At 37.2% G+C, this 19,970-nt stretch overlaps 1 long non-coding RNA gene across 2 annotated transcripts; it reads right to left on the reverse strand.

The window, feature by feature from the left end:
- Positions 1-6,058: 6,058 nt before the first annotated feature.
- LOC133736136 (uncharacterized) lies at positions 6,059-8,623 on the reverse strand. Of its 2 annotated transcripts, XR_009859436.1 has the most exons (5): positions 8,340-8,623; positions 8,187-8,211; positions 8,065-8,115; positions 7,041-7,123; positions 6,059-6,354 (listed from the first exon to the last, which is right to left on the reverse strand). It is a non-coding gene; the product is annotated as an uncharacterized LOC133736136 (long non-coding RNA). The 2 variants fall into 2 exon arrangements; XR_009859433.1 differs by lacking the exons at positions 6,059-6,354; positions 7,041-7,123 and having other exon boundaries at positions 7,934-8,115.
- Between the last annotated feature and the right edge of the window lie 11,347 nt (positions 8,624-19,970).

Below are 19,970 nucleotides of genomic sequence, written 5' to 3' on the forward strand. Positions count from 1 at the left end.
TTTCCATTTTCCTTAGCTGACAGAGCCAAAGATTGGCTATATGAGATTCCTGCTGGACGTATCACCTCTTGGGAAACAATGAGGAAGGCCTTCTTGGAAAAATACTTCCCAGCTTCAAAGGTCATCACACTTAGGAAGAAGCTCAGTGGAATTGAACAAGCCCCAGATGAGTCCTATTCTGCCTATTTTGAGAGGTTCAATTCCTTACTTGCGCAATGTCCTCAACATCAGATGAAGGATGAGACCCTCCTTACTTGCTTTTATGAAGGACTCCTACCTTTGGAAAGGCAAATGCTTGATGCTGCAGCTGGAGGAGCTTTTGTGGATAAGTCACCTGCTGCTGGGAAAGAACTTATTGAAAATCGTGCCCTCAACACTCAACAGTATGAGGGTGTGAGACAGACCACTCGTAGGGTCAATGAGGTGAGCACCAGTCCTGCCATTGCGGATCAATTGAGCAAACTCACCCTTCTTGTGAACAAGGTAGCGACTACTCAAGGCCATGGAGGATCTTCTGCTTGTGGGGTATGCTTTACCCAAGGACATCCTACGGATCAATGTCCTCAACTAAGTGAGAATGGTGGTTGGGAGTCTGTGAATGCCATAGGAGGCTATCAAGGGAACCAAGGGGGTCCCCAACGTCCAAGGTATGATCCATATTCGAATACCTATAACCCTGGATGGAGGGATCACCCCAACTTCAAGTGGACCAACAATGAGAATGTTCAGAATCCTCTTGGTGGGAGTTTCCAACGTCCTCAAGGACCTTCATTTCAAGGACCTTCTTTTCAAAGGCCTTACATGCCTCCTCAACACAACTCAGGGAATTCAAATTCCCACTATGATAAGACTATTGAGGCATTGACTAATTCCACTCAGGCATTGACTAGTGCCACACAGACTTTGATGCAAGGACAACAGACCCACACCAAGGACATTGCTGAACTCAAAAAGCAGATGGGACAAGTGGTGGACTTCATGACCAAGTTTCATGACACTGGTAGGCTTCCGAGCAACACAATTCCAAACCCAAAAGGAGGCTCTGAAGGCCCACCCAACTGAGGACGAGAGGAAACCAAGTCTAGGCTGAAAGACTATAAACATTAAGCGCTGCTTGGGAGGCAACCCAATTCAGAAGTAGCTGTGGAGGAGCCTTCAACGCAGATTTTCTTCTTCTTCCTTACTTCTTTATTTTTGTAACTTTTGTTTTTCTTTGAACTTTATTTTCGTAAATTCCATCTCTATATACTTAAGTGTTTCATTGCATGCTTTTAATTGATTACATTGAGGACAATGCAATATTTAAGTGTGGGGGAAGGGATTTATATATTTGAGTCTTTTATTTTGAGTCATATATTGAAAAATACAAAAAAATCGAAAAATGTCATAAAAATAAAAAAAATTTCGTTGCTTTTGTTTCTGTTTTGAGTCTTAGGATGCCCTTTCAACTGTCTAGGATGATTCTATATCTCTGAAATCATGACTAAAAGAGGATCACGAAATTGAGATCACTTAAAATGGTATTCTTTGGTTAATTGAGATATATGAAAAATATATGCCTTGTAGTGGATATGGATTGCATGACCTTGGTACAGAATATGAGCATGTTAAGATGAGTTTTGATTTAATAAACCCATGTGAGATACTTGTGCCCATGTCCCTTTTCTTGGAGTGAATGAAAAATATATTCTTAATTTCTTGGCGATGTTTTGATGATCTCATTATTCTTTCATCTTGATTGACTACTTGCCATAGATTAAGTTTAATGGACTAGAGAATGCTAGAATTCACTCTTGTGCTTGTTGAGACGTTATATCAATACATGGCCCTGATTCTGGAAGGGATAGAGGTTCTCTAGGAATTACCACCATTGCCAAATAAACTTGTGTCCCCACTTGTGCCCGTCGTGGGACCCCCTAGATAAGCCCCTTTGAGCCTACATGAAGCCTTTTCGTTCATCACCCTTAAAATCCTTAACCATGAAGCTTAGTATAGTTACAACTCTACCCTTTGTTCTAAGAACTTAGTGGAGCTAACTTTTGAGACATATTACATGGGTTTGGTGTTAAAGATGAAGATTGAGAAGAGGTGAAAGTTCAAGTGTGGGGGTAAACTTGTCCATGAACGAAAAATGTATGAAAAAGCCGAGAAAAAGAAAAGAAAAGAGAATATGTTTATGGACTTTAGTCCCCCATACTTAGTGATCTTGGAGTTTGCTTTGAATTGAAGGCCCACTACAGAAAAATTTGGCCTTTGTCCATTTCACTAGAGTTCAAGGGAAGTTTACAATGAAGATTGGGCCCAACATGAAGACATTTGGCCCTTTTATGTGACCTATATGGGGAAGTGACGTTTATGAAGACCTTACTTGGTGGATTTTTCGAGATCTCTACATTCATATGAGCTCTACTAGGTTTTTAGGACACTTTGTTAAATTCCTTACCCTTCGTTTCTTTAAACCTTGAGCCATGGCCCCATTACAACCTTTGAGAAGACCTTCTTGATCCTTAAGATGGGACAGCCCTTGATGTGGAGATGAGTTGCAAGAGTTGAACCTATGGCAGTCCATTCGTGCAAGTAGTTGATATCCTTCATGAGATCTTTAAAGAAAATTATACTTGTGCTTTCGTTTCTTGCATTATGTGATATACTTGCTATCTTTCACATATACTTGAGTGTATAAGCTTTTAAGCATTGCCATGATCTGAGAGAAGAAAGAGTGAATATACCTTGTGAGGAATTGAATCAAACTTGTTTGAAGCATGCTTAACAGAAACCATCACCATTGTTCCAACCAAGTCCTACTTGTGTATATGTGAATTATGTGTTTTAATTAACTCTCGAATGCCTAAACATTTATTCTTGGTAAAGTGCTAATCTTGGTGTTGTGAAAGTAAGAGATTGCTGAGACAAATAGTTGAAGGGCAATAGAGTCTTTGTTTGTTTGAGTCTTTAATTTTCGTTGAGTCTTAGTGTGTGTCTTTGTTTGATTTTGCTAAGGGACTAGCAAAAGCTAAGTGTGGGGGAATTTGATAGGAGCATTTTAATGCGACGTTTTAACTGCATTTCCTTACATTTCTTGCGCCATTTCCTTAGTAAAACTCTGTTTAGGAAAGTTTCCATTCTTTGATTGGGAAAGTTCCTATTTGTAGAAAGTTTCCATTTTTCTTAGTTTCTATTTTCCATTTTTAGAAAGTTTCTATTCTTATAGTTTTCATTTCTCATTTCTGGCAAGTTTCTATTTTTCATTTTTAGTAACTTTCTATTTTTCATTTTTGGTAAGTTGCTATTTTTCAAATTAGGAAAGTTTCTATTTCTCATACTAGTTTCTATTTTCAGGACCTCCGAGCTAGAAAGTGGAAATGAACTCACAAATGGAAAGAGGAGCCTGCGAACATCAAGATAAACAAATATGAGAGAAAACGGTCCACACATTTGAGCAGAAATGAAGAAACAAGCTTTCCTAGTGCAACCAGGAAACCCTGCGAAATGGAGGAGAGCTTACCAATGAAGTTTCCAACGCAACTATGAAAAGAAATGAAGAACATAAAGTGTTGTGACGTTGGAAGATGACATGGCATAGAAGTGACGCATGGAGGCCCAAAAACTCTCAAGACTTGTTGGATTTTTGGCTAATTGGATAAAAGCCCACCAAAGCCCATGGAACTAGGGTTTGTGACGCAAACCCTAGCCCTAAAGATGTTTTGCCGTGAATTTGCAAGAGAGAAACAAGGAAGAGGCGTCCAAAAATCAGAAATTAAAAAGAGATTTTCTAGGGAGATTATCTAGGGCTATTTTTATGGAAAGAAAATACTTGGAGATAAACCCTAGATGCTTTGCCGTGAAAAAGGAAGAGATAAACAAGGGAGAACGTGAAATTCCTAGGGTTTTGGACGGCAAAGATATTCCCTAGAGAGTTTTAAGGAAAGAGAAAAAGGTGGAGACCAAGAAAAGCTCAAATGAAGACTAGATACATTCCTACATTCCCTAAAGAGTTTTGGCCGAATTTAAAGACAGAAAATCAGAAATTATCTCAAGAATTTCGGCAAGAAAATCAAGGGAAATATTCTAGGAAATTATGTGATTGGTTGAGACACCTCATAGGGCTTATGTGGCAAGAAGTCATTGGAGGAAATTATGTGGAAGTGCAAGCAATTGCCGTGAGTTTCTCTAGGGTTTTACACGGCCTTGGAGACCAAGAAGCCGTCCCCTATATATTCCTCTCTTCTCTCAACGTCAAGGGTTCCCTTCCATTGTGTTTTACAACTTTAGAAAAAAATCAGAAAACTCTCTCTAGCTTAGCCGTGTTCTTCTCCATCCTCTAGGGCAACCACGAAGTTCAAGCAAGGCCAAGGAAGAAGAGGACAAGCCGTGCACATCATCCATCACCATCCTTGAAGATTGCTTTCGAAATTCAAGAGACCATTCATCCCATCTCCATCTCTTGGTGTAATCCGATTCTCCTTGTAACCTTTGCTTTGTAATTTTCGTTGGTTATGCCCTAGTTGACACATGTGTTTGAACAATTTTCGAATTCTGAAATTCTATGATTAATTGTTAATTTTCAGATTCATGTTTTGCGATTTATGGTTGCTTATGTGTGAGTGTTTGATTAAATTTGCATGATAGATAACTTTTGTATTTTAATCTTATGTGGTTGCAAACACCTAGGGTTTTTATATAATTGGTGCTACGAATTTAAGAACATGAATCAACTTTTTGGTTTTGTGTTCTTGAATCAATAAGTAGTAAAGGTTTTGTACAAAAACCGAATTTAATCAAAGAAGATTGCAATTAGGTGGACTTTTTCATACTAAGTTGCACATTTGAATTGATAGCCTTTCTAGATGCTTAATGCGTTAGACATGTATGATTGACTAGCTTTCTAGGGCTTGAATGCATGTTTGATAGGATTAGTCTATGTGCTTTCACTTAGATTAATTAGCGTTGAAAGTAAAATATGGGAAATTGTTTGCTTTGAACGTTTCACATGATCAATTCCTCTTGCATGACTATGATGAACAATGATGAACTTGAATTAATTTTAATCATATGTTTCGATTTTGATCTTTGTTCTTGCATTCCATTTATAATTTTATGTTTTTGCATTTTAATTGTTTTATTAACTTAGTTTTATTTTCAGAAAAACCAAAATCAAAAACCCCCTTTTAATTCGTAAATAATGTGCATATGTGTAAATATTGTACTTTGTTTTAATTTTAATTGTTTAATTGTTTGACAATGACAGGTGTACCCTCAATCCCCGGAATAGAACGATCCCTATTTATTCTATGCTACTAATGACATTTCAGGGTTAAATTATGCGCTTGCTTTGAGCGTATCACATAAATGATAGGAGCATTTTAATGCGACGTTTTAACTGCATTTCCCTATGTTTTCTGCACCATTTCCTTGGAAAAATCCCTGTTTTGGAAAGTTTCCATTCTTTGATTGGGAAAGTTCCTTATTTTAGAAAGTTTCCATTTTGTAGTTTTCATTTCTCATTTCTGGCAAGTTTCCATTTTTCAGTTTAGGAAAGTTTCTATTTTTCATTTTTAGTAAGTTTCTATTTTTCATTTTTAGAAAGTTTCTATTTTTAATACAGTTTCTATTTTCAGGACCTCCGAGCTAAAAAGTGGAAATGAACGCACGAATGGAAAGAGGAGCCTGCGAACATCAAGATGAACGAATATGAGAGAAAACGGCCCATACATTTGAGCAGAAATGAAGAAATAAGCTTTCCTAGTCCAACCAGGAAATCCTACGAAATGGAGGAAGGCTTCCCTAGCAAGTTTCCAACGCAACTATGAAAAAGAAATGAAAAACAATGTGTTTTGCGTTGGAAAATGAGAAGGCTTGAAGATGAAGCAACGAGGCCCAATGTGGTGACCCGAGAGGGGGTCCCACAGCGCCGCGACTCCGAGCCAATGAGGAATCGACATGTCACGAATGGCATCTCGATAGCTCATCAACCCGAAACCGCAAGGCCTTTTGAGTTTAGGTTGTTGGTTTACAAAATACTTTTTTGGACAAATCATTCTAGCAACCTAACAACACATTTTCAAAAGCGGAATTCGAAATGGGCTAAGAGTTTTGGGCTTGCGATCGGAGCCCAATTTGGAAAATAAAACTGATCTCTAAGTAACGACAAGTAAGGGAGACGCGCCCCAGGGTTACGGGTCTCCCGGAATTTTCGTAAACGAGTAGGAAATAAATAAAAAGTAAATAAACAAGCTACTACAAAATCCGATTAAGGACCAAAACCTTCTTTTGATAAAACTAAAGAGAAATGCGCCAAGCCGTGCCATGTGCCTCCCCTGTACGCTTCCCGACCACATGCTCGAAACCTGCACACTATAGTAGGGGTGAGCTTTCGTCCTCGCATGCCCAGTAGGGGCCAACCCAACCATGCTAAGTTTGAAAAATAATATACTTGAAAATATTTACTACATAATATTGTGCACGTTTATTGAAAAATGCTTTAAGAAAAGTGGCAACCACAAACATTTGTTTCTTTTATAAAGCATATGCAGTATGCTTCACACAATTTGGAGCTCCGAGATACTTACCTGCCGGCTAAAATAAGATAAATCAGTGACCGACCTGGTTCGTCCTGAGTACGAGAACCGGCCAACTACTCTGTAGTCCGTATGACTACAAGTAGCGAAAGTGTCCATTTCCTGGCTCTGAGTCTCCTATGACTGGTTCACTGTCTATACTTATCTTTCCTCGACAAACATAGGAGCACAGCCCCCTCCGGAGGTTCACGGTTATCAACACCGTGGGATCCCTAGGAATCTACGCGTCTAGGTCCCATTCACTTTCAGGTCACAAGTACACACATACAAGGGTACAGTATCTCAACATGCAAGTCTAGCCTCGGTTTTCACAATTTGCAATTATCAGTTCTGAAAACACATGTATCACGAGGCATCGACTAATGAACAACCAAAAACATTCTTGCAGGCAACATACTATCATAGTATAGCATTCCACATATACTGAAAAGCCTCTAACAAGGAAGGGACAGCTCACCCTACCTGGAAATGGAGTGCTTGCCCACATTCGGGTTCGTTCCCGACTTTTGATCCTTTATCCAAATCCAAGTGCACCCGCTCAGGTCCTTTATAATAAAATTATATCCGATAAGTAATTAATTCATAACTCACTTTAAAATTCACCAAATAACCAAGATCGATAATTATCAAAAACCATTCCCGAACAACTCTCTTAGAATAGTAAGCCCATTTGGGATATGGTGATCATACCCCAACCAATAGTATAGTTCGGGTTAAATATACTGTCTACTGTTCCTTTTTATTTCAATGAGGCCATTAATTATTTATTCCGACTTTTACCAATTTGGGAAACTCACTTCTTTCTTAAAAAGGAAAGCGTCCTTATCGCTCCGCTAAACTATCGTCAATCCGAGCGACCAAAGTCGAGTCGATTACTCACGTTTTACGAGGTCGGTCAACTATGGTCAACTCTCGGAGTTGACTTTTGACCTTTGACTTTGACTTCTGACTTTTGACCAAATATTCCTTTATTTACCATTATCCTTATTTATTAAAAATAAATAAGTAAATAATTATAAATAAGGTTTTACTTTCACTTTTACCAATTTACTTCTCCTTTTTCACCTTTTCACTTTTACCATGAATTTCACCTCCACACATACTCTTTTACCTTTTACCTCCTTTTTACCGAATTTACCTTTACTTTCACCTTCTTCACTTTTTTTTTACCAATTTACCAAGGTAAAACTCATTTAATCAAACTTTTACCATTTTCTTCATTTTCTTTTTCTTCCAAAAACAAACACATTTCTTTTCTTCTTCCTTTTCTTTTTCTTTTGGCCAAAACTATACAACAATAATCACCAAAATCTTCAACACCAATTTCCAATCCTTTGAAAATTAGACCAATAAAATCCTACTAATTAAACTCTCTTCAAATATCTAATTTTCACAATTTTCCCAACAACAACAATATCTCAACAAAATCAAAATCAACCAAATAAATTCCAAAAATTCTAGGGTTTGTCCAAAACCCATTCCTTACCATTTCCTCTTCAAAAATCACGTCCTATTCCTTCTCCTTGGCCTTCTTCACCTACAAATCCGTCCAACATCAACATCTCAACCAAAAAACTCGAAAACAAGGTTGCATGGATAGATCCTTACCAAAAATCCTTGTCAAACCCGTAGCCTAGCTTCATGGTTCAAGGAGAAATCGGGTTCATGCAAACAAAATCACAAACCCAAATCAAAAACTCGGATTTTGGAAGAAATAGATGTAGATCGGATGAATAGAGGCTAGATTAGGAGGGATATTACCTTGATTTAAGCTTGGAAAGAAGAAATCACAAAAACCCCCAAATTAGCTTCGGGTTCTAGGGTTTTTGGAGGGTTGGATGGCCAAATTTCTTGATTTTGGTTGGAGAAATGGAAAGAGGGAAGGAAGAGGAGAAAATCTGGAAATTTTGGTGAGGAGAGGAGTTCCGGCGACGGCGGCGGCCGGCGGCGGTGCGGCGGTGGTACGGCGGCGGCGATTTCCGGCAAGGAGGATGAGAGAGAGAGTCTCGGCTAGAGAGAGAGAGAGCTGAAGGAAAATGAGGGAAGTGGCTAGGGTTTGAGAGGGATGTGTTCCTTAAATATCTCTCCCAAATTTAATTGTGAAAAGTCGAATCTGCCCCTCCTTTTGGGCCAAGTGGGCTTGGGTTGCTCCAACTTTCTTTTTCTCTTAATTTCCTCAAGCCCAATCCGAAAATTACATCTCCAAACATCCTTATTTCTCCGACACTTCACCGAATCCTTTCGGGAAAATTTTTTGGGCTTGTCCTAAGCCTCAATACTTTAAAAATACTTTTCTAGACCCAAATTGGATTTTCTCTATTTTCTTAATCCTTTTAATGGCCTCAAAATCTTAATCTAATCTCCAATACATTCGTACCTTACGAATACGTAATTTCATACGTTATGCGACAAATTAAAATAACAAGAAAAAGTACAAAGTTAAAATGTTCTCCTTTCAAATTTGCTTCGGCGATCTTTTTGCTGCAATGAACTTTAGTACCTTCTAGGCCCAAATGAAAGGACTTTGGCCCAAACTTAAATTGTCGGCCCAGTAGGTGGTCTCGACACCAAAACAATTTCCAAAATCGATTTCTTCACTTAAATCACCTTGCGAAAATCTTATTGGCGAAAAATTACATTCTAAAAATTAAACAAAATTTTCGGGGGCTCACACCCAAGAACTCTATGGATTTTCGGCAAAATGGATCAAGGCCCATCAAAGCCCATGACATTAGGGTTTGTGACGCAAAACCCTAACCCTAAAGATGTGTTGCCGTGAAAATCAAAGGGGAGAGAGAGAAGGTGGCGTGAGAATAAAAGATTACACAAGAGATTTTCTAGGGTGAAGTTTATGGAAAGAATTCATTCCTAGAAACCCTAAGCATGCTTTGGCCGAAATATCAAGAAGAAAATCAGAAAATATTCAAGGAATTTCGGCAAGAATATATTAGGGTATCTTCTTGGAGTTTTATGATTGGTTGGATGACACACTAGGGCTTACTTGGCAAATTCTCATTGGTGGAAAGCATGTGGAATTATTAATTTAATTCCTTGGAAAATAAATCAGAAATTCACGGCTTGGAGACCAAGTATGCCGTCCCCTACATATACTCTCTCATTCTCAACGTCTAGCTCTCTTTTTTTGCGTTTATACTTTAGAAAAATCAGAATATTGTTCTTCTTGCCGTGAGCTTTTGAGTCCTTTCTCCATCCTCTAGTCATCTCCACGAGTTCAAGCAAGGCCAAAGAAGAAGAAGAGAAGCCGTGAGCATCACCTCCCATACTCATCCTTGAAGCTTGCTTTCGAGTTTCAAGAAATCACAACGTGAATCATCCATCTCATCTTCATCCACGGTGTAATCCGATTCTCCTTTGTAACCTTTGCTTTGAATTTCGTTGGTTATGAACTAGTTGACATATATGTTTAAACAAAGTTATTGATTCTGAAATTTTATGATTAATTGAAGAATTTTCAGATTCTTTTATTGCAATTCATTGTTGCTTTTGTGTGAGTGTTTGATTAAATTTGCATGATAGATATCTTTTGTATGTTAATTCTAATTGGTTCGAAACTTTTAGGGTTTTTATATAATTGGTGCTAAGAATTTAAGAACATGAATCAACTTTTTGGTTTTGTGTTCTTAAATCGAAAAGTAGTAAAGGTTTTGTGCAAAAATCGGATTTAATCAAAGAGAATTGCAATTAGGTGGACTTTTTCATACTAAGTTGCACACTTGAGTTGATAGCCTTTCTAGGTGTTTATTGCGTTAAACATGTGTGATTGACTAGCTTTCTAGGGCTTGAATGCATGTTTGATAGGATTAGTCTTTGTGCTTTCACTTAGATTAATTTAGCATTGAAAAGTAAAAAATGGGAATTGTTTGCTTTCTAACAATTTACATGATCAACTCCTCTTGCATGACTTTGATGAACAATGTTAGAACTTGAGTCGATTTTAATTATATGTTTTGGTTTTGATCTTTGTTTTCTCATTCCATTTGTATTTTTATGTTTTTGCATTTTAATTGTTTTGTTAACTTAGTTTTATTTTCAGAAAACCAAAATCAAAAATATCCCCCCTTTTTCGTAAATAGTGTATATATGTGTGAATACTATACTTTGTTTTAATTTTAATTGTTTAATTGTTTGACAATGACAGGTGTACCCTCAATCCCCGGAATAGAACGATCCCTATTTGATTATACTACTAACGATATTTCAGGGTTAAATTATGCGCTTGCTTTTAGCGTATCAATTTTTGGCGCCGTTGCCGGGGATTGAAAAATCATTTGTCACTTTGTGCATATTTTGTGTTTTGTTTATATTGTGACCGAAAAAAAAAAATAAAAAAAAATTACTTGTTAATTATTTTGTAATTGTCGAAAATTAGTTACTTAATTACTTAGGTTGTTATTTTTATTGTTGAACACGAGTTTAATTGTTAGTTGTAAATTAAAGAAGGAATAGGTGAAGTCGTGTTTATTAATATTGGCCTAAACCCCTTATTGGTACCTAGTTCAGGTCCCTTAAGGTTGAGGGCGGCCTTTATTAACATGCATTGAACTGTCTTCACACTTAGGACCTTTTATATCCAAGTAAGTATATCCTATGTGAGATGGTGTCTAGGAAGGGGACAATGTTCATAACTGGTTCTGGATTCAGAAGTGCTTACAAATGGGCGTAAACCACTATGTGGGAGTAGCCTATGCCAAAATGGATCCTACCTCTTGTGTTCGCCCTCCCCTACCTGGCCATTTCAGTAAGGTTGCCCAAAGGATGTAGGAGGGACTTAGTGTCTAGACGATTATACTTGGGCCGCACGTCCACTTGATTTACCGCTTGGAATTAGATTTGATATCAATAATATTTATGACAAAAGAAACTGTAAGAATATGTTGTGATACATTAAGGTATATTTGATTAAACATAATCTTGGAAATGGAGCTGTTACAGCCCATTGCACTCCGAGATTCCCTGTTCCCGTACCTAAATGTTGAAAATATTTGTAAATAAAAGAGAAAAAGAAAAGAAAAAGAAAAAATAATAATAATAATAATAATAATAATAATTAAATGTGAATAGTGACGTTTTGTACTTGAGTTTTGTGCATATTTTGTCTAATTATACTTGTAAAGAAATATACTTAAAGAAAATACAAATGGAGTTATGAATTTTGTTAAATACTTAATTGTTGTGAGTGTGTAAAATCGTCTGAGTAGACAAGGGCCCTTTTGTTAATATTGGCCTTAACCCTTCATTCGTACCTTTCTAAGGTCGTATGAGGTTGAGGGCGGCCTTTATTAGCACTTGGAGAACAGTTTAACACATGAGTAATTTCCAAGCTGAGTAAGGGGCATACAGATGGTGTCTTAGGTTGAGACCCTGGGTGATGGGTTCAAATTGGATCTCAGAGATACTATAGACTGTGCGTAAACCACAATGTGGAAGTAGCCAATAGGGGCGTAAACCTCAATGAGGAAGTAGCCTCCGTAGTATCACCAAAATGAGTCCTCCCTCTCACTTACCTCTTAATCTGGCTATCTGGCCTTCTGAAACAAAGGAAAGTGACTTATGTCTAAGCGACTATCCCTATATCGTAGCTCACCAATAGTAGTGGTTTCTATTGGGCTCGACTTACAACTTGGAATCAATTGAGATATTAACTATGTTTATAACATTTCCATGTAAAAATAAAATACTTGTACATACCCTTCACATGTAATTTGGTTTGTTTTCTTACTTCTCTTACTTGTACAAACTTTGTAAGTCTCTTTTGTTGAATTGTGAATAGTGACGTTTTTGTATAAAGATTAACTTGTATTTCTTGTCCTTTGTAAGTTACTAACTTTCGTAAATCTTAATGTTGTTCAGGAATTCCATGAATGTCCGAGTCCTCTAAACTCCCTACCAAGCAAGAGATTGAAGAGAGACTCGCTCGTTTGAAGGATCCTCCACAACTTGAGTACAGAAGACCTTCTTCCTTGCAATTCAAAGATTACACATTTAACGAGCAAGGGAAGAGGATCTATTCTTCTGAGGAGTCTACATCACCTACTCCTACTCCATCTCCTCCTTCACGTTCACCATCACCTGTGGTTTCGTCCAACTCTACACCACCACTTTCACCACCACCTGAAGAAGTCAAGGAAGAGAGAATGGAGTAGGGAACTCTCCACAGCAACTGTTCAAGGAGGACCCCCTACGGGCATTGTATACCCTGCCCCTGCTGCAGGAAAACATGCAGATTTTGAGCTAAAGAGTGGATTCTTGCACCAACTCCCTCGTTTCCATGGCCTTAATATGGAGGACGCCAACAAGCATCTCAGAACATTCCAAGCTGTTTGTGCAAACATGCAACCACAAGGAGCAGATGAAAACATTTTCAAGATGAAGGCATTCTCTTTCTCCTTAGCTGACAGAGCCAAAGATTGGCTATATGAACTTCCTGCTGGACGTATTATTTCATGGGATACAATGATGAAGGCCTTCTTGGAAAAATACTTCCCAGCTTCAAAGTTCATAACACTCAGGAAAAAGCTAAGTGGGATTGAGCAAGCTCAAGATGAGACCTATGGTGCCTATTATGAGAGGTTTAACTCCTTACTTGCCCAATGCCCTCAACATCAGATGAAGGAGGAGACCCTACTTACATGCTTCTATGAAGGACTCCTACCCTTGGAAAGGCAAATGCTTGATGCTGCAGCTGGAGGAGCTTTTGTAGACAAATTACCTGCGGCTGGGAAGGAACTCATAGGCAATCGTGTCCTAAACACCCAACAATATGAGGGTATAGGACACCCAATTCGTAAGGTACATGAAGTGAGCAAGAATACTGCCATAGAAGATCAACTCAACAGGCTCACCCTCCTTATGAACCAAGCCATTAGTTCCAAGGGACCAAGTGCAACAATTGCTTGTGGGGTATGCTCTATGCAAGGGCATGTTACAGATCAGTGCCCTCAACTCAATGACAATGGAGGATGGGAATCTGCGAATGCTATTGGAGGGTATCAAGGAGGATATCAAGGAGGACCTCAACGTCCTAGGCATGATCCTTATTCCAATACTTACAACGCAGGATGGAGGGACCATCCCAACTTGATGAACTTTTAGCAAGCGCATAATTTAACCCTAGAAATATCATTAGTAGTATAAGCAAGTAGGGATCGTTCTATTCCGGGGATTGAGGGTACACCTGTCAATGTAAGACAATTTAAACAATTAAAATAAAACAAAGTATAATATTTACACATATAAACACTATTCACGAATTTAGGGGGTTTTTTTAGATTTTTGGTTTGTTTTTCGAAAATAAAAAGAATTAAAACTAAGTATAAACAAAAACACAAATGCAAGAATGAAATGTAAGAAACAAAGATTAAAACCAAGTTCATGATTAAATTCGAGTTAACCCTACATTGCTCTTCCAAGTCATGTGAAAGGAGTTGATCATGTGAAACATTCAAAAGCAAACGATTCCCCATATTTTACTTTCAACGCTAATTAACCTAAGTGAAAGCACGAAGATTAATCCTATCAAACATGTAATCAAGCTCTAGAAAGCTAGTCAATCATACATATTCAACGCAAGAAACACTTAGAAAGGCTATCAACTCAAGTGTACAACTTAGTATGAATAAGTTCATCTAATTGCAATCCTTTTTCAATTGAATTCGATTTTTGTTCAAAACCTTTACTACTTTTGATTTAAGTTCATAACACAAAAAGTTGAATCATGTTCTTAAATCTAGCACCGGCTCATACATAAACCCTAAAAGTTTCGAACCAATTAAGATTAACATACAAGAGATATCTATAAAGCAAATTCAATCGAACAATCATACATAAGCAACTTTGGAATCACAACATAGAATTCGAAATCCTTTATTCAATCATAAAATTTCAGATTATAAACCTTGTTCAAACATCAATGTTAACTAGAACAACATCCAACGAAATCAAACAAGGAGAATCAAAAGTGATTACAAGAAAGAAGGTTGAATTACACCGTGAATGGAGAGATGGATGAATGACTTGAATGATGAACGAATGAAACTTGAAAGCAAGCTTCAAAGTGCACGGCTTCAAGGTGGAGTGGATGATGATGCTCACGGCCTAGTCCTTGCTTCTTCCTTCCTTGCTTGAAAACGCCAAATGTTGAACTAGAGAATGGAGAGAGCTTCCGCGCGTAGATAGAATTTTCTGAATTGTGTAGTGGTCGTTGAGACGTCTAGGGTAGAGAGTATATATAGGGAACGGCCAAACTTGGTCTCCAAGCCGTGAATTTCTGATTTATTTTCCAAGGAATTAAATTAATAATTCCACATGCCTTCCACCAATGAGAAATTGCCAAGTAAGCCCTAGTGTGTCATCCAACAAATCATAAAACTCCAAGAAGATACCCTAATATATTCTTGCCGAATTTCCTTGATTATTTTCTGATTTTCTTCTTGATATTTCGGCCAAAGCATGCTTAGGGTTTCTAGGAATGAATTCTTTCCATAAACTTCACCCTAGAAAATCTCTTGTGTAATCTTTTACTCTTCTTTTGATTTTCACACCACTTTTGCCTCCTCCCTTTGGTTTTCACGGCAACACATCCCTAGGGTTAGGTTTTTGCGTCACAAACCCTAATGTCATGGGCTTTGATGGGCCTTGATCCATTTTGCCGAAAATCCATAGAGTTCTTGGGTCTCGTTGCTTCATCTTCAAGCTTTCTCATCTTCCAACGCAAAACACATTATTTTTCCATTTCTTTTTCATAGTTGCGTTGGAAACTTGCTAGGGAAGCCTTCCTCCATTTCGTAGGATTTCCTTGTTGGACTAGGAAAGCTTATTTCTTCATTTCTGCTCAAATGTGTGGGCCGTTTTCTCTCATATTCGTTCGCCTTGACGTTCACAAGCTCCTCTTTCCATTCGTGCGTTCATTTCCACTTTTTAGCTCGGAGGTCCTGAAAATAGAAACTAGTATGAAAAATAGAAACTTACCTAATTTGAAAAATAGAAACTTACTAAAAATGAAAAATAGAAAGTTACTAAAAATGAAAAATAGAAAGTTACTAAAAAATGAAAAATAGAAACTTTCCTAAACTGAAAATGGAAACTTGCTAGAAATGAGAAATGAAAACTACAAAAATAGAAACTTTATACAAATAGGAACTTTCCCAATCAAAGAATGAAAACTTTCCAAAACAAGAATTTTTCAAGGAAATGGCGCAGAAAAATGTAGAGAAATGCAGTTAAAACGTCGCATTAAAATGCTCCTATCAAATTCCCCCACACTTAGATTTTGCTAGTCCCTTAGCAAAATCACACTCAGACACACTAAGACTCAACGAAAATTAAAGACTCAAACAAACACAAAGACTCTATGGCCCTTCAACTTTTTGTCTCAGCAATCTCTTACTTTCACAACACCAAGATTAGCACTCAACCAAGATTCAATGTTTAAGCATTCGAGAGTTAATTAAAACATATAATCCACACATGCATAAGTAGGACTTGGTTGTAACAATGGTGATGGGTTTAAGCTCAGCATGCTTCAGACAAGTATGATTCAAATCTCACAAGTATATCCACTCTTTCTTCTCTCAGATCATGGCAATGCTTAAAAGCTTAGAAACATTCAAGTATATGTGAGAGAACATATTTTAAGGCAATCAAATAGCTCACATATATAAGAAATGAAAAGCAATTTGTGAATATAATTTTCTTTCAAAAGATCTCATGAAGGATACCAACTACTTGCACGAATGGACTGCCATAGGTTCAACTCTTGTAACTCATCTCCACATCAAGGGCTGTCCCATCTTAAGGATCAAGAATGTCTTCTCAAGGGTTGTAATGGGGCCAAGGCTCAAGGTTTAAAGAAACGAAAGGTAAGGATTTATCAAAGTGTCCTAAAAACCTAGCAGAGCACATGTAAATGTAGAGACCTCGAAATATTCCACCAAGGCATTGCAAAAACGTCACTTTCCCCTAGAGGTAACATAAAAGGGCCAAATGTCTTCATGTTGGGCCCAATCTTCATTGTAGACTTCCCTTGAACTCTAGTGAGATGGACAAAGGCCAAATTTTCTGTAGTGGGCCTTCAATTCAAAGTAAACTCCAAAATCACTAAGTATGGGGGACTAAAATCCATAAATATTCTTTCTTTTCTTTCTTTTTAGCCGTACACATTTTTCTTTTCATTTCATTTTTTTTTTTTTTTTTTTCGGCTTTTTCATATTTTTTTTCTTTTCATGGACAAGTCTACCCCCACACTTGAACTTTCACCTCTTCTCAATCTTCATTCTTTGCGCCAAAAACCATGTAGTATGTCTCAAAAGATAGCTCCACTAAGTTCTTAGAACAAAGGGTAAGGTTGTAACTATACTAAGTTTCATGGTTAAGGATTTTAGGGGTGATGAAAGAAAAGGCTTAACGTGGGCTCAAAGGGGCTTATCTAGGGGGGTCCCACGACGGGCACAAATGGGGACACAAGTTTATTTGGCAATGGTGGTAATTCCTAGGGTGCCTCTATCCCTTCCAGAATCAGGGCCATGTATTAATATAACGTCTCAACAAGCACAAGAGCGAATTCTAGCATTTTCTAGTCCATTAAACTTAATCTATGGCAAGCAGTCAATCAATATGAAAGAATAATGAGATCATCAAAACATCGCCAAGAAATTAAGAATATATTTTTCATTTTCACTCCAAGAAAAAGGAACATGGCTCAAATATCTCACATAGGATTTATGAATCAAAACTCATCTTAACATGCTCATATTCTGTACCAAGGTCATGAGATCCATATCCACTACACATGCATACATTTTTCATATATCTCAATTAACCAAAGAATACCATGTTAAAATCATCTCAATATTGTGATCCTCTTTTAGCCATAATTTCAGAGATATAGAATCATCCTAGACAGTTGAAAGGCATCCTATGACTCAAAACAAAAACAAAAGCAACGAAATTTTTTTTATTTTCTGACATTTTTCGATTTTTTTGTATTTTTCAATATATGACTCAAAATAAAAGACTCAAAAATGTAAATCCCTTCCCCCACACTTAAATATTGCATTGTCCTCAATGTAATCAAGAATAAGCATGCAATGAAACACTTAAGCATATAGGGATGAAATTTACAAAATTAACTACTTGATAGGAGCATTTTAATGCGACGTTTTACTTGCCTTTCCCTGCATTTCTTGCGTTATTTCCTTAATAAAACTCTGTTTAGGAAAGTTTCCATTCTTTGATTGGGAAAGTTCCTATTTGTAGAAAGTTTCTATTTTTGTAGTTTCTATTTATCATTTTTAGTAAGTTTCCATTTTTCAGTAGTTTCTATTTTCCATTTTTAGAAAGTTTCCCATTTTCAGTTTAGGAAAGTTGCCATTTTTCATTTTAGGAAAGTTTCTATTTTTCTTACTAGTTTCTATTTTCAGGACCTCCGAGCTAAAAAGTGGAAATGAATTCACAAATGGAAAGAGGAGCTTGCGAAAGTCAAGGGGAGCAAAAATGAGAAACAATGGACCACAAAAATGAGCAGAAATGAAGAAAAGAAGTTTTCCTGCTTCAACCAGGAAACCCTGCGAAAGGGAGGAGTGCTTACCAAGCAAGTTTCCAACGCAACCATGAAAAAGAAATGGAAAAATGAAGTGTTATGGCGTTGGGATGTATAAAGGCTTGAAAGTGAAGCAACAAGGCCCAAGAACCCTACAAGTTGAAGTGGATTTTCGGCAAAATGGATCAAGGCCCATGAAAGCCCATGGAATTAGGGTTTGTGACGCAATGAAGCAACCCTAGAGATGTTTGCCGTGAAATACCAAGAGGAGGAGAGAAAGTTGGCGTGAAAATCAAGAAGAAAATAAAAGATTTCGGTTGAGATTTTCTAGGGTAATTTTTATGGAAAGAAAATATACTTGGAGACTTACCTAGAGAGTTTTCCGTCCAAAGTAAAGAGAGAAACAAGGGAAGCAACGTGAAACCCTAAGAAGATGACGCCAAGAGAGATTCAAGGGAGAGTTTTAAGGAAAGAGAAAAAGGTGGAGACCAAGAAAAGCTCAAAAGAAGTCTAGATACATTCCTATATTCCCTAAAGGAGTTTTGGCCGAATTTAAAGATAAAATCAGAAATTCTCTCAAGGTATTTCGGCCAAGATTATTAGGGAATTAAATGGAATTTTGTGATTGGTTAGACCACCTCATAGGGCTTATGTGGCAAGCTAGCATTGGAGGAAACTATGTGGAATTTTCAGATTAATTCCATGGATTTATTAGAGGTTTACACGGCTTGGAGACCAAGGCTTGCCGTCCCCTATATATGCTCCCTCTTTCTCAACGTCTAGGGCTCTCTCTTCCATACAATTTACATTTTAGAAAAAATCAGAAAAGTTCTCTAGAATAGCCGTGAGTTCTTCCATCCTCTAGAGCAAGCCACGAGTTCAAGCAAGGCCAAGGGAGAAGAAGAATTGCCGTGAGCATCATCATCCACCACCATCCTTGAAGCTTGCTTTCGAGATTCAAGAGACCACCACATCAAACGTTCATCACCATCTCCATCTCACGTTGTAATCTGATTCTCCTTTGTAACCTTTGCTTTGATTTCATTGGTTTTGCTCTAGTTGACATATATGTTTGAGTGAATATTAATTTCTGGAATTTTATGGTTTAATGAGAATTTTCAGATTATATTATTGTTCTTCGAGAGTTGCTTATGTGGGTTTGTTTAATTAAATTTGCATTATAGATAACTTTTGTGTTTTAATCTTATGTGGTTGCAAACACTTAGGGTTTTGATATGAATGGTGCTACAATTTAAGAACATGAATCAACTTTTTGGTTTTGTGTTCTTGAATCGAAAAGTAGTAAAGGTTTTGTACAAAAACCGAATTTAATTAAAGAGAATTGCAATTAGGTGGACTTTTCCATACTAAGTTGCACACTTGAGTTGATAGCCTTTCTAGGTGCTTATTGCGTTGAACATGTCATGATTGACTAGCTTTCTAGGGCTTGAATGCATGTTTGATAGGATTAGTCTTTGTGCTTTCACTTAGATTAATTAGCATTGAAAAGTAAAATATGGGAAATTGTTTGCTTTTAACGTTTCACATGATCAACTCCTTTCTCATGACTTAGATGAACAATATTAGGGTTTAAATCGATTTTAATCATATGTTTCGGTTTTTGATCTTTATTCTCTCATTCCATTCGTATTTTTATGTTTTTGCATTTTAATTGTTTTGTTAACTTAGTTTTATTTTCGAAAAACCAAAAACAAAATCCCCCCTTTTCGTAAATAATGTTTATACTTGTGAATATCTTTGTGAATATTATACTTTGTTTTAATTTTAATTGTTTTAATTGTTTGACAATGACAAGTGTACCCTCAATCCCCGGA

Source organism: Rosa rugosa, chromosome 1 (genome assembly GCF_958449725.1).
Source record: "Rosa rugosa chromosome 1, drRosRugo1.1, whole genome shotgun sequence".
NCBI lineage: Eukaryota > Viridiplantae > Streptophyta > Magnoliopsida > Rosales > Rosaceae > Rosa > Rosa rugosa.